A 6,045-nucleotide genomic window follows, 5' to 3' on the forward strand; every position below is an offset into this window, starting at 1 on the left:
TTGACGTAATGTGTTTTTGATGGTATGTTTGTTTATTTCATGCAAAAAAAAAAAATACAATGAATATTCAATGATAAGATGAATAGTTCAGAATTATTATTCATCACTGAACAGTTTAAAGGGATGATGGGTAAATTTCAGATGAACCACTCACTCTGACTAACAGACAAGTTAAGAGTCCCTTTCTTATATCATGTCAATATAATTTGCTCCAGAGCTTAAAGGTTCTACATGCAACACACAGAGTAGTAATAGCTTATGCTGATTGTATTGGTCCTCTGTTTGCTGGGGTGGACGGTCCGGCCATGCATTGCCATTGTTAGCACTGTTTGCACTGGTAGCCGTCTCAGCCACGGCTATGTTGAGAGCTGTAGGCAGGCAATCCAGGCCCAGACTCTGCATCAAAGATAAGCTCTGAATGTCATATGGGACTTCTTCATTCATTCATTCATTCATCTTCTAACCGCTTCATCCTCTTGAGGGTCGCGGGGGGGCTGGAGCCTATCCCAGCTACATCAGGCGAGAGGCAGGGTACACCCTGGACAGGTCACCAGACTATCGCAGGGCTGACACAGAGACAGACAACCATTCACACTCACATTCACACCTACGGACAATTTAGAGTTACCAATTAACCTAGTCCCCAATCTGCATGTCTTTGGACTGTGGGAGGAAGCCGGAGTGCCCGGAGAGAACCCACGCTGACACGGGGAGAACATGCAAACTCCGCACAGAAGGGCTCCCACACCCGGGATCGAACCGGCAACCCTCTTGCTGTGAGGCGACGGTGCTAACCACCACACCACCGTGCCGCCCTATGGGACTTCTTTAAAAGTTATAAGTATGATAAACTCTTCATTGTGCACATTTGTTTTTAGTTATTTATCTGCTGATTCTGTTTTTGTTAAGTTGCAACATTCAAAGCTGAAATTTAGTGAGACTGATCAGCAAATGAGGCATTTTCATGTTCGTTAACGTGACATTTTGGTACCACCTTAAAATAAGACTTAAATTAGGAGTTTGTCAATCAATCACTTGTAAGGGAATATTGTGACACTGTCATGCATCTTGCAGTAAAGTCATTGAGTCATTACAAAGTGTTACTTACTGTAGTCATTGTAATGGAGTCCATACAAAAGTATAGTGGATGTGTCTGTTTCATTATAAGCCATCAGATCTGCTTTAATTATTGTTATTAAGTCAAAGTAATTCATTGCTTTTGGAATGGAAGACAGTACCATGGTTGCTGAATCAATTCAAAAACTGCCCCTGAAAATAAAACTGATCTTGTTAAAGCCCATAAAACCCGTTTTCTATATTGTGTAATCTTGACCTGGTGCCCACCCTTACCCAGCAAACACTGGTCAGTGACATTGTGTCCGTGGTCAAACAGTACCAATCAGGCATCAAAAACTGCAACACTTGTGGTGTTTATCAAAAGTTTTATCCAAGCTGTCTTTGATCGCACATGGGAGAAGTCTTAAGTGCTATTTGCCAGAGGGTCATGTGCCATACTATAAAAAGCAAACGTTGTGGAGGTTGGCAATAGCTTCATTTTGAAACTATTTTTGAACCATAACAGGACATCTCCATTGGACGATCAAATAACTGTAATTTAATGTCTCAGTGTGTGCTGGATAGTGACGCCCTTAACTTAATAATAGCTAATTTTTATCTCGGTTGATTAGATCTTTCTTGACACTGATGATTCATCCAGGAAAGTTTGGTGCCAACCCAAGCTGTAAAAGAGCTTCAGCTGTGAGTCATGCAACATTGTCTGTGGGTAAAATGAATGGGATTCTATTTCTAGAGCGAGGGGTGTCCAAAATAGCTCCTTCAGCCTTAGCAATTCTCATGGGTATTGTAGTTTGTAGAGCTAACTGACACATAAAACATGATTTCTCAGAAACGAAGTTGAAATAATTCCAACTGGAGGCCATAACATAAACATATAGGATGGTAACATCGTGCAGCCTGCGTGTCTGTGTTGACGATCATTGTAACTATCGTTAAAAGTAAAATCTTAAACAAGAGCAAACAATGTAGAAAAATACTTCTAGATATAGAAGTGCTTCAACTGTGAGTCACGTAATATTGTCTATGGGACAATTTGTTCTGTGTTTGTGGAGAACTGGGGTTGCTGTGGTGACCAAGGACACCCAGCTGCCGTCTCTGTGATCTATGGGTACAAAGACAGCAGGAAACCGTCCCATCACGACACATTGACACAGTGTCCTAGTTAAATATCCTTTTCTGCGACTCACAGCAACACAAAGACACTGCTCAATCAAAGATGAGTGTTTTACAGGAGCGAGGGATAAAGCAATTAAAACCCAGGGGATGTTGGACTACATAAGCAGGAAGTGGAGACGGTACACTGCAGGGCTAATTTGGAGTTATGAGCACAGAGGGGCGGAAGTGTCAACAGAGATTACACAAGGTTGTAGTGAAGCGCAGTTATAAAGTGTGTCTTTCAAACAAGGAGTGACTGATAACCGTCCTCTGGCCATTTCCTGTCAGTAATAATGAACCCAGCGCTCCTATACAGCTGGAGTGCATGTACACACAGATAACATCCTTTTATAGTGTCCTGTTGCACAGTGCAGTGAGTACAGCCAGGCCTGTTCGTTCAGCAGTGCACATAGTTGATTTATTAGTTTGTTGTGTACACCTACAATTTATAAAAAGCTCATTGGATCTAATCTCGTGTTCTGCAGCAGGTAAAGTGTCTGCAGAACAGCGATGAATGTTGGATGCACTTATTACAGAAATTATACTGTTGCTTTGGATTTGTTTATTATTATTGGCGTCCTGTAAAGTCATTTTATGAAACATATTCCTTTGAACACTTTTGTTTTTGCTCCAGTTTTTTACAGGTTTAAGTTCAAGATTAAAAAATTTTTAATGCACACAAAAGAGTTTGGTGTAATTTCAAATTTGGGTTGCCAGGTAGTTTAAATCTGTGTTAGTGAGCACGTCTACTCTACAGATGTGGCATATCAAGATGCTGATTAAACAGCATCATTACTACACAGGTGTGCCTTGGGATGGCCACAATAAAAGGACACTCTAATATGTGCAGTTTGATCAAACAGCACAATCCTACAGATGTCGCAAGTTTTGAGGGAGCATGCTACTGGCATGCTGACTGCAGGAATGTTCAGCAAAGCTGTTGCCCGTGAACTGAATGTTCATTTCACTACCGTAAGCCGTATCCAATGTCATTTACGTGAACTCACAACTGGCCTCACAACCGAAGGCCACTCGTAACCACACCAGCCCAGGACCTCCAAATTCAGCATCTTTACCTGCAAGATCATCTGAGGCCAGCCACCCAAACAGCCAAAGAATTTCTGCACAAACCATCAGGGAAGCAAACCTGAAAAACAGAGTGTCCCATGGTGGTGGTGGGGTGATGGTATGGGCTGGCATGTGCTACAAACTGCTTGAATGCACAGAGATACCATGACGAGTTCCTGGGACCCACTAGGATGCCATTCATCTGTCAACATGATCTCATGTTGCAGCGTGATAATGCACAGCCCCATGTTGCAAGGATCTGTACACAATTCCTGGAAGCTGAAAACATCTCAGTGGTTGCATGGCCACCCATTGAGCATGTTTGGAATGCTCTAGATCGGCTTGTACAACAGCATTTTCCATTTTCTGCCAATATCCAGCAACTTCACACAGCCATTAAAGAGGAATGATCAACTCTATGTGATGGAGATGTGTTGCACTGCACAACGCAAATGGTGGTCACACCAGATAACTGTTTAAGCAGTGTCTTGATATGTCACACCTGTCAGGTGGGTGGATCATGTTGGAAGAGGAGGAAGTCTTTTGAGCCGTGAAAAAAATCATAGATCTTTGAGTTAAATCTGTGTTAAAAAGGAGTGATGCTGGTGATCTAAAGTAACAGGACTGTTGTGGCATGGCAAAACCTCAAGGCAGGGAAACGTTAGGTTAACCAAATTATTCATTCATTTTCCATAACCACTTATCCTGTTAGGGGTCGCGGGGGGGCTGGAGCCTATCCCAGCTGACATCGGGCGAGAGGCAGGGTACACCCTGGACAGGTCACCAGACTGTCACAGGGCTGACACATAGAGACAGACAACCATTCACACTCACATTCACACCTACGGACAATTTAGAGTCACCAATTAACCTGCATGTCTTTGGACTGTGGGAGGAAGCTGGAGCACCCTGAGAAACCCACGCTGACATGAAGAGAACATACAAACTCCACACAGAAGGATATGGACCGAGAACAATGCTAATGCTAATGCTGACAATGCTAACCACTGCGGTTTAAGATTTATTTGAAAGCATTAGTTATTAGTTACTTTACAAATTCTAATGTTTACATAAGAGGCACAAGAAAAGTTTATAAAATATTATGTTCTGTATAAATTACCCAACAGTTGATACAAGTACAGCTAGAACAATTAGTAAATTAATCAGTTTAATGACAGAAAATTAACTGACAACTATTTTTGATAAACACTTTCTGGATTGGGTACTTTCACTTGTAATACTATCTTTAAAATATTATTTTCATGCTTTTTGATAGTGCAGCTGAAAAGAAACAGGAAAGTGGGAAGACAGAGGGGGGAAGACATGCAGCAAAGGGCCACCTACCTTTATTCAACGCAGGACTTTTACTCGTAACAAAGTAGCTTTACAGTGTGGTATTCAGGATCTGAACACCGTACTTCCTCAACCACTGGTCATTATACTGTGTACAGTTGAGTATGTCAGGTTTAGTCAAGTCAGGTTTATTTATGGAGCACATTTAAAATCAGCGAATGTTAACCCAGGTGCCTTACACAGATTAAATAAAACACAGGCATGATAACTTAAAATCAGTTACAAATAATATCTGTGGTAGCTTACAACCAGACAAAGAGTCTTTTCTGTGTCTGTGTTATACTGTAAGTCAGTGATATTTTCTGAGACAGTTATTGTACCAGGGAAAAATTATACCATTGCAACCCTTTGTATATCAGTGAGGATTTCAACATAGTGAAACATCCTGCTGATGCTTTTCAAATATAAAAAACAAACACGTGTTTCATACATAGAGTATTTATTCAAAAAAAATTAAATATGACAACCAAATAAAAAGGCTCAACTTAGGACCAGGATCAGATGAGTGTTAAGACAAAAAAAAAAGGTCTCGACGTACAATTTTATTTCTAAAAGTGACACCATTTAATAATCAGGCAAAAAAAAAAGCACATTAATACACTGTGAAACCCAAACATTGTTTTTACTTTGAGTGTGATATGCAGCCAACCACAGAGGGTTAAAGATTTATTGTTATGGGGAATCCCTTCACGTGGGAAACGGGCACTCGTGGACTTGACCAAAGAGTTAGCACGGGTCTGTAAACGCCTAAGTTTCACATTAAAAGAACCTAAAAGGGGGGGTTAGATAGAGACATGCACACACTGAGGGGAGGCCAAACTGATTGCACAGAAACTTTACCACTGCTTCATTATTGCCGTCCATTTAAGAATAAGCACATAAATTAGAGGAGGGAGAAGGTGTCTACAGGCAGTAAGGGAGGCATTCATAGAAATAAAGATAAATAAATAATGCTACATCACGTCTAAACTGAGCTACTCGTTACCTACAGAGTCATTCCCCTATTTTTATTTTTTATTATTCTTTAGAAATGTTAGTTTTTGGGTTGTGCTTGAGAGCGCCCGTCCACTAAACCGATCCTTTTGGTCCTGTCAGCTCCACACTGATCAGTTCTGCATATTTTGAGTTCTTGGCATATGTCAGAGGTATCCACGCACACACACTCTCTCTCTCTCTCTCTCTCACACACACACGCACACACACACACACAAATACATATATGCACAGAGTCATGCCTTACAGTATTGTCATGTATCAATATATACTTATCAATGTAGACTCAGGCCTCAGCGCCTTTTCTCAAAGTTAAGATTTCTTTGATTTACTCATTTTTTTCAGCACCATCAGGAAAGGCACAGTCTTAACGGACAAAATCTGTGCGAGGATGAACTT

The sequence above is a fragment of the Epinephelus fuscoguttatus genome, linkage group LG17 (genome assembly GCF_011397635.1).
Source record: "Epinephelus fuscoguttatus linkage group LG17, E.fuscoguttatus.final_Chr_v1".
Taxonomy (NCBI): domain Eukaryota; kingdom Metazoa; phylum Chordata; class Actinopteri; order Perciformes; family Serranidae; genus Epinephelus; species Epinephelus fuscoguttatus.